The sequence below is a fragment of the Dioscorea cayenensis genome, chromosome 19, assembly GCF_009730915.1.
Source record: "Dioscorea cayenensis subsp. rotundata cultivar TDr96_F1 chromosome 19, TDr96_F1_v2_PseudoChromosome.rev07_lg8_w22 25.fasta, whole genome shotgun sequence".
NCBI lineage: Eukaryota > Viridiplantae > Streptophyta > Magnoliopsida > Dioscoreales > Dioscoreaceae > Dioscorea > Dioscorea cayenensis.
Genome location: NC_052489.1, coordinates 20,548,146 through 20,564,740, shown reverse-complemented (window position 1 = coordinate 20,564,740; position 16,595 = coordinate 20,548,146).

Sequence of the window (16,595 nt, the reverse complement as noted above, 5' to 3'; positions counted from 1 at the left end):
TGTCTATTTACATACAATTTATGTCATATCCTGTTATTATTTGGTCTACTTGAAACATAAAATAGGATAACAAAATGCTATCAAATGACTTATCTGGTGCGCATCAAACATAGCATAGCCCGACTCCTATCTGATCCTCAAATCCTATCCACTCATATCCTAACTTGTGCACCAAACATGCCCTAAATCCATGTTAATTTGTTTGAAAAGCTAATTCTCATTGGTATTTTGTATAATGATTCACTTTAAAAATTTAAAAGAGAGCTAATTTTTACTGGAAAGGATTATACATAGATTAACATTATAATCCATGATATATAGCTTTTATGAATACCCTACCCAATAAGAGAAGAATGATGCAGATTGGAAGTGCAACTATAGGCTTCAAATTCAAGATTCTCTAAGTGTGAGATTAGTCATCTAATGTTCTTCTTATTGAAATTATTATGGGAAGTATGTGTCCTTTGGCATATTATTTATACAATAAAGATTATATGCCATATTCTATTAAATTTTCTAACAAATATATCATTAATAATTGTTATTTGGATAAAAAATTGAATAAGGATATAAATATGCATATAAAAAAAATATTATTACAAGAAAATGGGGGCATAGCTCCCCGGTTTTCACGTGATTTGCATTTGGAGAAAACTCGAGGTTGATTCCCCCAACTTGCAAAATGCATAGTGGGTCCCATGTGAGATAAATAGTAGTTCATCCCCCTAAATTTGCATGGCAGGGGATTTATCCCTAAAGGATCATTCAAACTAAGTGCACCTCCATACCTGCCTATTCTTTGGCATCCCTTAAGTGCAAGCGTTTCTCTCCTATTCATCAATATAATATATATATATATATATATATATTTACATAAAACAATTGCAATCATATACTATTTTATTTTCTAAAGAAATTAAAAGAAGTAGATAATAGTAGAAGATAAGTGATAGGTTATGAATGAGAATACTGAAATATTTATGTATTGTACCAGTATATATATATATATATTGAGAAATACTATTGTACAAATTTAGTTCAACCAAATCAAATTCATCTCCAAAAGTGAAAGTTAAGAAACAAATTGAACATGAAGGCCAATGTGTGTGTGTGTGTGTGTGTGTGTGTGTATATGTCCATGTGTGTATGTGAGTGTGCGTGTCACCCAAATTGAGTCCAAGCATAGCACATTAATACTCTGTTTAGATTGAGGGTTGAGGAGGGAAAGTAAAGGAAAGAGAGGGTTATGGAAGGTCAAAGTTAGTCATCTCCTTGTTTGGATAGATTTGTTTTTTATTTAATGAAACAAAAGGAAGGGTTAACTCTAACCCTCCAAAACCTCACTTTATCCCACCCCCAAAAAAATTGTGAAGCCTATAGAGGGAGAACCTCCTCAAAAGTTTATAATTAAAAAGAAATCTTAATACCCTTATTTTTTTAATTAATTACTTAACAACAATTTATAAAGTTGATTCGATCCTTGTGGTCACTTTCACACATCTTGCATCGATTTGATCTTGTATTTTTAATCTCTCTCTCTCTCTCTCTCTCTCTCTACTTATCGATGTAGATCACACATCTATATTGCCTTGAATATTGTTATATCACTAGATTTCTCCTTTTTAGGCTTTTATTATAATATTGTTTTTGTTTTTATGTATTTTTAAATTATTTATGGTCAACATCCCATCATGCTCATATGTCAAGATTGTTAATTTGCTTGTCAAAGTGTCAAATTTCTTATAGAAAATATATGAAAAAACCTTAAGAGGCCGTTTGGTTCGTGGTAATGATATATTATCACGTACCGAGATTATCATGGTAATATGAGTGGGAATGTTATAAGGTTGGGAATATTGCGGTAATTTAATATAACCATGTTTGGTTGGAAACTCTTATTACCGGGAATAGTTTATTACCGTGTTTGGTTGTCATGGTAATTAATTTGTTAAAATATAAAAAGTTATAAGATTACCATGGTAATCCAAGATAGACACCAAATTTGGTGGTAATAGGATTACCACTTTCTTGGTAATATTTATAAGTTGGTAATGTGATATTACCATCCGCATTACCACCGGTGCAATGCCAAACGTGGTAATATTTTCATATTACCACGTAAAACATGATAATCTTTTTACATTACCGCGAACCAAACGGGCCCTAAGTATTTCTTTGTTGTTTGTTTATTTGTTTATTTGCTTGTTAGTGTTTTTTCAGGTCAATAAAAAAAAGTATTACTTAATTAAAGGTCCAACTAATTACTGCATTTATATTGTAAATATGTAGTTACAATAATCTTGCCAAAGTAATAAGAAAAACTATAATCATTTCAATTTTTTATTTTGAGGAGGGAAAAATAGATGCAAGATCTATCACTAAGGCTGTGTTTGATTGCCCTTTTTTTTCCCTGAAAAAATTTTTCACGGGTCATTTTCCATCAATTTAAGCTGTTTGTTTGCCAAAATTTTCCATGGAAAAATTTTCCACAAACCCTGTCACGTGACCTTATTTTCCCTCAAATTAGTGGAAAATTTTTCCTGCCTCCACCATGGGAAAAGTTTTTCAGGGAAAAAATAACGTAAGGGCCTATGTGAAAAAATAACGTAAGGGCCTATGTGAAAAATAACATGCAAGGCAAATATATTTCTCTACTATGCCTACCCCAAATCCCTAACTTGTTTCGAAACCCTAGAACCTCACCACCCCTTGCTTTTCGGTCTCAATCCCTATCCGCTCTCTCCTGTCGATCGCTCTCGATTTGCAGATATTCGTTAATCGCAACCCTTGTTATTCTAGTTTCATGGCATGCTTTTGATTCTCCATTGATTTAGGGTTTCTTTACTAACAAGATTATGCCATAGAGATGATTTGAAGCAATAGACATATTTGTAAAGATATTTGTAAATATGATTTTGAAGTTTGTGGTTTACTAAATCAATGTTTTTAGGGATATATTACGTTTTTTGAATGGTTTATTAAATCTTTGTTTTTAGATATATATTACGGTGTTTGAATGGTATATATTACGTTGTTTGAATGGTTTACTAAATCTTTGTTTTTTTAGGTATATATTATGGTGTTTTGAATGGTATATATTACGTTGTTTAAGGTAGCCATACAATTTCATGGAGAAAAATTTTTCCATGGAAAAATATGACTTTTTCCGGGGAAAATTGATGCAATCAAACAACAAATAATGTTTTTCCACGGAAAATGTTACATTTTCCGTGGAAAAATAAAGAGCAATCAAACAACAAAATAAGAATTTTTCATCGAAATTTTTTGATTTTCTAGCTAGAAAATAATGCCATTCAAACAACTATTTTTTCATTTTCCACGAAAAATTTTTCCATGGAAAAATATTCCATGGAAAAATTTTCTTTTCCACCCATTTTCCATGTTGCCAATCAAACACAGCCTAAATATTAATCTCAATTAATCATGAACCTTAATGATAACAATTGATATAAAAAGGAATCTACAATATTCTAGAGTAATAATTTCAATATTTATAAAAAAAAACTACTTAAAATGTGAATTTATTTGAGATATTGATAATGCATGTGTTTAAATAGAAATAATTAATTTTTTATTTAATAATAAGGGCATAATTGGTAAATCATGTTATTATATATTCTTTTATTTCCTTTCCCATCCTTAACTAAACAAGGTTTATCAAAAAATTGTCCTTTCCTTTCCCTTCATAAAATTTGCCTATCAAAACAAGGGTTCAATCCTTACTTTACTTGCCCTTCTACTTTTGGATCTAAACACTATGTAAGATAATTTGCAAAATATTTCTTGCCTACAAATACAACACAATAGAAGACTACTATTTTTATGACATGATTCACCATTTCACATACATCAAAGAGAAGTTCAAGGCTTCAAGCCATGATATCCAGACATAGACCAAGCAAACACATATTTGCTTTTGAAGTCCTCCAAACACTTTCTACTTGGGTATGCTAAGAAAACTAAAGTTGCTAATAATTATAATCAGAAAAGAAAAATTAACACCATGTTTTAGAATAGGATGATAGAAGGAAGGGCTACAATTTTGTTAAATGAAGCGTTGATGTAGTTATAACATATGCAAAAAGGAAGATGAGTCTCATTAGAAGAAAGAACTTTTGATATGCCCTCAAGCTCGAGCTTTATATTGATCAGCAAATCAAAATATAATTGCATGAGAATATTCAAAATATAAAATAAATCATATGCTCAACAAAAAATTTACTAATATAAAAAAGAGCATACTTGGATGTAATCCGAAAGTCCCTTAAAGGGCAGGCCCTGAATGAAGACAATACTAAGCCCTATAAACCGATCTGCCAATCTGAAATCACATTGCAACATAATCATGCATAAATTTCAATGGAGATGGAAGATAGATTATTACAGGAATAAAAAAATCCATGCTGTTTATTTCCTGCATGATCCTTGTGTTAGTAAAAACTAAAAAAAAACAAGTAGATGGTGGTTGGTTTTTAGACAACAACGATTTTTCTAAATCCATGGTCTTCTCATGTCTTAAAGATAGCTTTGCTACTAGGGTATGCTAAAAAAAAAGGAAGTTGTTAATAGGTATAATCAGAAAATAAAAACTAACAGCATGGTGTAGAATGGGATGGCAAAAGGAAGGGCTAAACTTTTGTTAAATGAAGAGTTACTGTAGTTATAATAGATGCAAAAAAATAAGACAATTCCCATTAAAAGAAAGAACTTCTGATGTGCCCTTAAGCTCGAGCTTGCGATTGATATGCAAATAAAAATATAATTGCATGAGAATATTCAAAATATAAAATAAATCAGATCTTCAATAACATATTAACTAATATAAAAATAGTTTCCCTGAATGAAGTCCAAGAAAGTCGTTTGTTAACTAGACTGCAAATATGATATTATCCTAATACATAATCCTGCATAAATTTCAGTGGTGATGGAAGATCAATTATTACAGGAAGCAAAAAAACCCATGTTGTTTATTGTTAGCATGGCCCTTTGATTTTGATCACCCTCAAGTGTACGGGGTCGACAAGTAATACATTGTGCAAAAGCCCAAGGATCGTATTCCACGGGGCTAAGGAGCTCCTATTACTCCTCCATCACTCACTTTCTAACCTTACAACTCAAGCATGGTATACTACTCTAATACGAGCAAAAATGTAAATAAAACACAGTTATAGTAATTCCAAGGCAAGCAAGAAAATCACAAGAGCAATGATGCGAAGAATAGGCCTAGGGATGAGGATTCCCAATGGGGGTCATCATGATATAAGGATGCATAAAAATAAATGGCAAGGGTGATTTAGACCGATGGACCTCAAAATTAGTTCAACCCCAATTTCTCGGCGGCTAAACCCTAATCTCGTACAAATGATGACAAGGATCTCTCCTTAATCATATTCCTACGATTGCAATGAGTACAAGGAGATCACGCGATAAGGATGCACTTAACCTAAGTTTATCCTCATGGTTCGGAGGGGCTACCTACATCCAATTTCTTGGCATGTTGGTCAAAGATTACCCCTTTTAGTTCATTAACAATCTAGTATATGCGAGTAGGTCACATCTACGTATACAACCCAAACAAGAACTAAGGATTTCTCCACATAGTAGTTCTAGACATGAAACACAATGAACCAAACCATAAATCACACCAATGCACTCCAAATGTAAATGTAGCATCCAAAATACATGATGAACCCCCCAAGGTTCACCTACATCCGGTGCCCTTGGGGGTCTAGTGTGCCATCATACAAACAAGCATATCAATCTTAACAAAAACAAGAAGTAAATGCATAAATGACACTCCCTAGTCCGAATGATGATGAAGAAGGAAAAATGCCGGCCGAATGACGCTTCCTCAAGCCCAAGGAAAGCCGAATACTCCTACTCCTTTGATGATGAAGCTTTCCTCTTGAGATCTAGCCCTTGATCTTCCCAAGCCTCAAGCCAAAACACTCTTCAAAATAATCTCTTCCTTTCTCCTCTTCTTCCCAAGTGCTGGCTGCCAAGGATCCTCCAAAGTCTCTCCTCCCCTCCTTCTCCCCCTATAAATCTCTCATCATGCCCTCATAATGGCCTCCATCTCGAGTAGTATACCACTCTCTATGAGTTCAATCCCGGGTGGTATGCACCTCTCTATGAGGACCTCATTCAGGTGGTATACTGGCTCCATGAGGTCCTCATAGAGCTCCTCATTGACACTGTTTGGGGTAGGCAAACTCCACAAATGCACTCGGAATAGTATCTATACTGGCTCAATGAGCATCTCATTGAGCCAATATGCCTTCAAGCAAAACTTGTTCTCTTCATTGGCTACAGTAATCATCCCGGGCTCTATACCGGGCAGCATTGAGGCCGTATGTCGTGATTCAATTCCTGACTCGAAACTCTCTAGGTGCTACAGTACCTCCGCTACAGTACCCCCAGATACAGTACTTTTCTACAGTGAATATGCTACAGTATTGCGCCCTGGTTTTCTTCTCTTTTTCGCCCAAATCATATCTTCATGTCTTCCAAGGCGTTCCCGTGACCTGCAAAGCAAATAACATATGATTAAGCACAAAACGGGCATTAATTCCAATGAAAATACATGCTAGAGGTAACAAATACATATACTAAAATACATACATTTAGACACTTATCACCCTTGTGTCAACAAAAAAATAAGTAGATGGTGGTTGATTCTTGGACAATAAGGATTTTTCAGAATCCATGGTCTACTCATATCTTTAAAGAAAAATCTATATCATAGGTCTATTGGATCATTATGTTGGGAAAGGTGATATAGAATAACATAAGAGCATTTTTAAACTGAAAATAGGCCATATCACTATCTAGAAAAGTGAATTTGAGTATCTCCTAAAATTAAGATAATGATACATATCTACAACATTTGAACAATAGTAGAGTGGAATAGAAAATTGGTGATCCCTAATTCATTATGGCACTGATTATTTGCAAAAATATTGGTGTCATAATATAATAGAGTAAACATGACAACAAGGAAAAGTAAACTACACGTCATTAGCTCTGGAAGAAGATGAGAATACCATATGAAATATATCTTGTCAGCTAAAAATAAGCAATATCACTTTCTAGATATCTAAATGATAGTATCTCCCAAAATTAGAACAATGATACAGGTCTAAAAAATTCTAGAGATAGTAGAGTAGAATAAAGATTTGGTGATGACTGTTCACTATGCATTGCCCATTTAATATATGTTATTTTTCACAAGATGATGAAGTGGTAAAAGGGACAAAGATAAGTAACTCATCTTATGTAAAAATATGTTTCTTATGAAGGTAATTGGAAACCTCAAGGTAATAGTCATCATGGCAACTATGTTAATAGCATCAACCACAATCTCCTTTCCATATTCAAGACTTTTTTGCATAACTAGTAAACAATACGCAAGAGATCTCTCAAAATCTGGAAAAAAAAAAAAAAAATTACAGAGGGCAAGTATAAGAAGTAGAGCATCATATTGTCAAACTACTCATAACAACATCAACCATTTCAAAATAATCTTAATTAAAAAATAATGTGAATAAATTCAAATAGTTTGCTCTACTTCAATTATGTAAAATGTTGTTTTTAATGCATTAGTAAGTGTCTATGTTTTGACTATATCAAATAAGCATTGAATTACAAGTCCAACAAAAAAAAACTATATATTCTCATATCCAAGGGAAAGATTCCATGTGTGCAAAATATTGTCCAACTATAGCATGCCACATGTGTCTATGGTGTTATTCCACTAATGCATTTATATAATGCACACGACAGGGTTTGGGAGTTTGCCTAGATGCATTGGCATTTTATGCACGCATCAAGGCACGTGGTTCATTCTTCATTAGGAACATTAATAATAATTGCTATAGTCGCATTAGCATGCATCATTCACCCATGTGCGTGTAGAGATCATATCTTACGAGCGCAATTGCAATTGATAACATAATTTACGTGTTTAACAAATTAGCTATTTCATAGTCCTTCATTTAGTGTCTATACTAGTAACTAAAGTTTAGTCCCATGGTTATGCTAGTTTCGTAGTCAATAAATGAGGTATTAATTGATAAAATGCCCTTTCTTAATTTTTAGAACCATTACTTTAACCTTAAGAAGTAAAAAAATCATTGAAATCCCTTGTCAAATACATCGTCACTTGTAAATAAGAAAACAATAAGAGCATGTATTAATAAAAATTATTTTTGTTAAGTTTTCAACACATTTTGGTCAAATAAATCACAGTGCAATATCACAACTATCTCATGTGGTAATTTTGGTATCAATGAGGATTACTTAATTTAGAATGATTAAACATTAAATGTTTAGGGTTGAAGGAAGTGACAATTCTTAAAGATACAACAATACTAAAATATACATTTACACCATAAATGATGCACTTCCCTTTTCTGGTTTAAAATAGTTTATCTAGAGTCAAGTTTGGTTCATGGTTATAGAAGAGAGATTGATAAGTGCTTGTGTATAAGTAATACGAAAAATTCTTTTCTTACATTGGGCATTACTTTTCTCAGATTTTATCTCTATTTTGTGTGTATATGTGTTTCTTTTGTGCAAACAGGGTTGTGGAGACAATTGTGGAAGAAAGGAACCAAAAGTAGATCATGGATGCATTTGTCGATGAAGGCTTGGAGTGAACAAATGTGAAGACACAAGTTGTGCTCAAAGACATGTGAGTGTGCACCAACCTCCATTGTGCTTGAGCGAATATACAATTTGGAAGGGCACAAAGGCAGTCACACTCATGTGTTCTGACTTGTGCAATATTAACAAGATCTTCACCAATGTAATTTTATTGAAGACGCAACACAATCTACTGCATGAATGTGTGCCCATTCATGTGGCCTCAATGATAAGTGTGGATGCGGGAGTATTTTGGTGAAGTACCGTAGCAGTTTACTATAGCAAATCACTAAAGCAAAATCACTGTAGCAGTTACTATTCACAGGTCGCAGGAAATCAACTTCTGGAAATTCACACGGGCATGTGGAACACGCCCATGTGGATACCAGATTTCAGCCCCTATAAATACCGCGATTTGAGACGTTTTAAAGGATCCTTTTCTCATCTTTTCCCCATCTTTGGAGGCTCTCGCGGCTAGGGTTTAGAGAGACTTTGGCTAAGTCTTTGGAGTGATTTTACGGCCTTTGACACCGCGTTCCTTCAGAAGATAGTTATTGGGAGAGCTTTCATCAGCATCGATTCGGCGAGGTGTGCCCTAGGCTTGATGAGGGAACCCTTGGAGAAGACGAGGTGACTCTACAAGACCATCGATACGGACTACGAGGGGATTTTACTTATGGATTGCATGCTATTACATTCGATTTCATTATTGATTGTATATTGCTCCATGGAGAGCTAAACCCCTAGTCGGTGCTTGGACTTGTAAACCCTAGGATGATTTTGTTTCATTGACCTTTTATTATGTTTCTTTAATTGATGTTTTAATTGAGTTCCAACCTTTAATGCTTGTTAATTTGATTTTCCCTTAGAGTGACACTAGGGTTGAGAATCTTTATTGGTAATCCTTATGAATGAGTGACACTTCATTAGGAGTAGACAAAGCTTGGTTGGAGAGGGTCAAGAGAGTGTGTCAAGAGGTAGCAGAACGTCCCCTTTCCCTTCTGGTGTGATTTATCCTACCTCCACGTTCCAAGAGTTCTTTGCGGTCACCATAGAGTGAAGTGCTAAGAGATGAACTCCACTGGGGCTTAGTTGGTTGCATGAGCAACAGAGTGAAATGTTGAAGTAATCCTTAGTGCTGGGGTTAATTGTGACTAGGGGTCTTGTGCCTGGACCAAAGGGTTAGATCTATATTAGGGAATATGATTTATCACTTGGAGTCCCTAGAGCTTTAAGCAATCTTGCACAGTGTGAGGCGTCGAGAATATTCTTTTCTACCGGGGCATAATGTAGGGTTAGTCACGGTTGACTTTAGGTTTGGGACTGTGTGTTTTAGGATTTCCATGATTCATTAAGCATCAGTTAGGAGACATAATGATTTGTCTTGCACTTGAAACAATAGTCCTAAGGTGAGCAATGTCCGGGTGCCCCATTTTCTATCGATTGCCTCTCATACTATTCTATTACACCTCTTTCTTATTTTTTTTTATTTCTATTTACATTGATATTGTTCACACCACTCTTGAATCATCTTCATTATAGTTAAATAGCAATTTTAGTGTTTCCGAGCACTATTCCTTGTGGATACGACTACCCACTCACCATGGTACTTTATTACTTCGATAACCCGTGCACTTGCGGTACACACAAGCAAGGGGTGTGTCAGAGATGAATTCCCTATTTCCTTAATTGCATCAAATCAATGAGATAAACTCCGAAAATTTGTCCATGCCATACTTCCCTTTTCAACTAACCTTGAAATGAATATAGTTTGACTTATTGTTATTAGAAATGATTAACTGATAGTTACAGATATGCTATTAATTTGCATACGGGTGTTGATGATGCACAAGTATTTTTACACTAAGTATCTAAGATTAAATAAACACATATTCATTTTTAAATCAATATTTGAGTAAAATATTTTAGATAGAATGGCAATAAGTTATTATATTCTTATCGTGCTTTATGTGGAGAATCGGAGGATTTTATGTTAAGCATGTCTCACAATAGTCTGGAGACTAGGATGGGCTTGTACAAAGCAATACTTTTTTAATGAAAGAAAGTGATATGTATGGAAAACCTTAGATTTCTTTATTGCTTATTTAAAAAAAAATGAATTTGGTAAAAACTAAATTTAACATCTTGATGATTACAAGATCACTCATTGCCCAATGTCTTTCTTTTTATTTTTCAAAAGATAAGAGAAAAGAATATTAATAACTTGCATGGAACAATTCCGATGAAAAGCAACTAACTTATGAAGCATGTTGATATTTCAACCAATAAATAATCCAAAATTTAGTATTTCAAGTATCATATGCAAAAGAACGAAAGAAGATGACTCACGACAACACTTAAAGCATTATATTTATACAAATCTTCTACATGCCAAATGCATAAATAACAAATAAATAGCATAAAAGGGCATCAGAGTAATAAAATACACATGAAAATGCATAAATGTGTATAATAAAAGTGATGTATTTAGACACTTATCATTAATTATGAAACATCAAACTTGACATACTTCACTATTCTAATAATGTCATCGTAGTAAACAAACTTAAAGTAACACAACTAATAGGGACTAATGTCACCTACAACCTGAGTACATGTGCCGATCAAGTAGTAAAGTGTGCGTGAAGCCGAGTATCGATCCACGAGGAACTAGGAAGTACTAGTATTAACTCAAGGCTCACTATTTAGCCTAAACTAAGATCAAAGATGTCAAATCAAAAGTAAAAACTAAAAGCTATAACAAAAATAAACTAATAGCCAATTAGGTATAAAAGAGAGATGTTCGGGCATAGGCTTCCCTTAGGATTTGTTTATGCTCAAGACAAGGTTGCACCGATAATTGCAATAGATTTGAACTAATGGAGTTCCTAAATCATATTGTTCACTTTCTGAAGGTGAATAATAACTGGTCCCATACGACACTAATACAGACTACCCTTAATTGCAATGCACTCTATGAACTCCTTCTATTAGAAACATGAGTTTGAGGGAATAGACAATCCTTCTCTCGAAGCAATTGCCCCTAATCCCATATAGAATAAGAATCGGAATATCTTCCTAAAACTCATTCCTTACAATTGTGTTACACATAGAAACCTAATATTCACTTACTTAGAAGAAATTCGGGGAGAGAAACCTTAATCCCAAAGTGTTAGATTAATACTTTCCGTCAATTGCGGTATGTCTATACATGATGGGTCTCTTGACTTGTCACTCACATACATCAAACATGAAACTCTCAGCTCTCAATGCATTAGAGTTCAAGGCAAGATGAGCACATAGTTGAATTCAAAAGCATGATATTGCATTATAAAAGTTGATACAAGATTGAATATCTACAACCAATATCACCAAAGATAAACCCTAAGTTTTACCTAAGCTCAACACTATGATGTTTATTTATCCATTAATGAAGAACAATCATATAATCTAATCAAGATAAAGTATATGAAAACATTACAACTTCCTCAAAACTTTGTTGTCCTAGATTTCTAATGAATATTCCACAAATCTTCCATAAACGGCATCGAGAACTCTCCTTGACAGTTTCCTTGATGCTCTAGATCATGAATGAGGCACTCAACATGGTTGGATTGCCAGAGAAAAATCATGGAGTTCTCTCTTCTCTCTTCCTTTTTCTTAGCCGGCAAAAGATCCCCCAAAACCCTCACTCAAACCTTTTATACCTAACCCCTTATGGGCCACTTACGGGCATAAGAATGAGGTTTTAAGTGGATAGGAGATGGGGAGTCATGTGCCTAGCAAGCATCTTATGGCCATAAGCGCTCCCTATAAGGTCTTCTGTATGGGTATTATGGTCAGGCTTACAGCTGTAATTGTTGGACTATAAACTTTATTGTCTAGTGTTTGCAACCTACCTTACGGGCATATAGCCTACTTGTATGCTCCTCTGCCTGACCCTTATGTCTAAGTATACTAGCATAAATCTTGCCCATTAGCACTTATGTCTGGTCCTTATGCTCTGGTTTATAGACATAAGCATGCCTATAAGGTTCTCTCTCTAAGGCTTACAGTTGTAAGTGGTCCGTAAGGTGCTCTAGTTGGCATGTTCTCCTATTCTTAATGTTGAGAGAGCTCTTTCTTCCTTAACTTACTTTGAAATTGCTTCTCCTGGCTTCCTCTTGCTCATTATTCTCTACCCATGACTTAGAATCAATTTTACACCATGTTAAGCAAAAACTTGCAATAAATGCTATAATATATGCCAATTAAGCATAGAAAATAGTACGCAAATATATTAAATTATGCGCTTATCAACAATCATTTAATAAAACTTGAAACTAAGAAGAGGAAGATACCAACTCCACTAGCAACCATGAAAGCAAGCCCTTGAAACTACCAAGTTCCATGTTAAAATCAACTAGAAGTCTAGAGTGGCACAACCATCAGAATAGTAAAGAGAGGTAAACCAAAGAACATATAAAACAGATGCATAATTTGGAAATATAAAAGAAAAAACAAATAATTGAAGAATACTTGAAAACAAAAGAAAAATACTTAGGAAAAAAATAAAACTTTGGAACAAGTTTAAAAAAAATATCATAAACTATGGTCATACCTCCTCAATGGGAATATCATGGGGATTCTCCAACCATAAGTGTTGGTGACTATTACATCACTAAGGCAACAATGAAATGCACTTTACTGGAATACCCAATTCAAAAAAAACAAATTATCCATCTCCACTTTATGCAAGAAACACAATAGATAACTTATTAACTAAAACTACTTTTAGAAATACATGTCTTGGACCTTCGTAAAGGTTATGTTTTGCCAAGAAAATCAAGTCATGAACCAAAGAAGAAATAGTTCCTAAGTAAATATGCCACTTGAGGAAAAACTCAACTTTCTACATATAATCTGAAATAAAAAAATTTATTTGTTATAAATTTTCCCTAGGATATGTTATGCCAAGATAATAATGTTTGGCTAACTTCATTCATAAATTAGATAGTTGGCTTTAACTAGTCATTTATGAAAAAAAAAACCATGTTTCTTATGCAAGGATCTATTCTATCAAATAAAAAAACGGGATTACCTGAGATAATAGCAATAAATGTTAAGTCACATCAAAGTAAAACGTATTATAACGAAGTTGTTTTAGAGTAATGTATGCACAAAAATTAATTGTACATTCTTCCACACAAGAAAATTGCTTAAGAAATAGGATCTTTCTTTTTTAGAGGGAGATTTAACTATTTGAATCTAAGCCTATTTTCATGAAAATAAACAATTCATTACACATGTTTAGTTTGATTAGAAGAAATAAAATATTTTAAGAAATTCAAACTATGATTGCTAGGATGCAGTCATAACCATTATTCAAGAAAATATAATTGCTATACTAATATCATAATAAAAACATTAATATCTTGGACAATAATTTGCTAATTCACTATATTTCTCTAGCTACAATGTCATGGGCCATGTTAGGAGTTAAGGAACATCCTAAGAAATTAGTGCCTTGCCCGCTTGAAAGCATACATATCACAGGACGATCCAAGGAAAATGTAGATTATTTGATAACATGATATTGATGCATGTATATCATACCAATATTAGTATCTAAATTTTCTAATATCATTATGCTCATACATCTATTACCATGTTCTATCAATATATGGCTCATTATTTCTCTCTTGTCATTCAAAGCATGTAATCTTGCCTATCACAAAATTCTTATGTTAAGTAAAAAGAGGGAAATCTATTTTAGAATTTTTGAAGTTTAGAACTGTAGAAAAGAAATATTCTTAATTTACTAAACTTCAATTTTGTGGGTTTTGTCAAATTAATTAAATACGTTTAAAACTAAATTTGGCTATCAGGAATAAGGTATGCAAGAGTTGGTTATTAGAGAGAATAAAAAAATTGGATACAGGATCTCAAAAATAAGAAAAGAAGGAAATTCTAAAGGGTAACCATATTTGTGTCAAATACCATTTTTTTTTTCTAAAGAATCATATATTAATTAAGGAAAATGAAGAATTCAACTCCACTTAGCAAATGATTTCTCCACCAATGCCTACTATATTAAGTCTAAAAAAAATTCGAAGATGAAGATAAAGTATATGTTGAACCAATTAAATTACATAGGATGCTAAAGTAAATGTAGATTATGTCAATGTGAATATGTGATAAGTGTATAATTGAACATATTGCACTATTATTTTCTGCACTTAATTGGTATGTATTATAGAAGTTATTTGGAATATGGTACTTAGCATGGTGAAAAATTGATTCAAGGTCATTTGTAGAGAAAGATGAGGAAGAAAGAGCTCCCTCGACATCAAGAACAAGAAAATAGGCCAACTAGAGCACCTTACAGCCCACTTACGACCATTACTTACGGCAGTAAGCCTCAAATATAAGACCTTGCTGGTATGCTTATACTCATAAGCAGGAGCATAACTACTAAATAGAAGGGCTTAGGGTAGAACTTACACCCGTAAGTAGGGTATAAAGATCAACCAGAGAAGATTACTAGCATGACATGTTCTTGTAAGGAAGGTCGCAAGCACCGGATAATGAAGCTTACTATCCAACATTTATGACCAATGACCATAAGCCTGATCGTAACACCTAGATAGAAGACCTTACATGTGCAGCTTATGGCTGTAAGATGTCATAAGGCACGCAACCCATCATCTTCAGCCCTTATGACCTCATTCTTACCCCAAAAGTGCCCCATAAGGGGTTAGGTATAAAAGGTTTGAGTAAGGGTTTTTGGGGGATCTTTGGTGGCTAAATAAAGAGAAGAGAGGAGGAGGAGGAGTTTGATAGGGACTATAGTTAACGGTTGTATGCAAGTGTATGTGCTAGTCAAGTAATATAGAGTGTTATGAAGCAAGGTGAATAGTAACTAATCCCATACATAGCTAATATAGACAACCTTATGACCCCAATACACTCTATGAACTCTTTCTAGAGAAATCATGCATTCAAAAGATAGACAAATCTTCTCTCAAAACAATTGCCCCTAATCCCATACGAAGTAAAATCAGAATCTCATCTTGAAGCAACTCCCTACGATTGCATTATGAATGGAATAATATACTAACTAACTAGGAAAGATCACGGAAGGCGAAACCTCAACTCTAAAGAATCCTATTTCTAGGGGGCTTGTGATTCCCGTCAATAGCGACATATCTATACTAGGTGGATCTTTCGATTCATCACACAACTACATCAATAATGAATAATGGCTTTCACTACAATAGAATCCAAGACAAAAGAAACACACAATTGAATTCAACAAAAACAGATTGCAATTAATCAATTAACATAAAAGCATTCAAAATGCACAACCAATGTTTATCAAAATATAAACCCTCGGTTCCATCTAATCTCAAACACCAACAAGTTAGTTCTTCATTAAATGAGAACACTCATATAATCCAATAGAGATAAGAGAAATGAATGAAAACATGGAAACCCTCTTTCGCTCTTTACCCCTTGGGATGTTAATGAACTCTCCTCCCTTCTTCTATGAATTTTACCAAGGACGCTCCTCAATGGCTCCAATGGTGTCCTAGATGGTGGATAAGCCTCTCCCCATTGCTGGTTTGCTATAGAAGACCTTAAGAAATTCTCTCTTTTTTTCCTTTGCTTGGCCATTAAAAGATTTCCCAAAAAATTCTCAACATAATCTTTTATATCTAACCACTTATAGGCTACTTACGAGCATAAGAACAAGGTTGTAAGAAGTTGGTGATGACGGATCATGTACCTTACCAAGATCTTATGGTTATAAGCTCTGCCTGTAAGGTCTTCAGTCTTGGTGTTATGGTTCAGCTTGCGCCCATAAGTGTTGGACCATAAACTTCTCGGGATGTCGCTAGCAACCTCCTTTACAGGTGTGTACTTCTCCCTATAAATTCCTCGGGATGGCC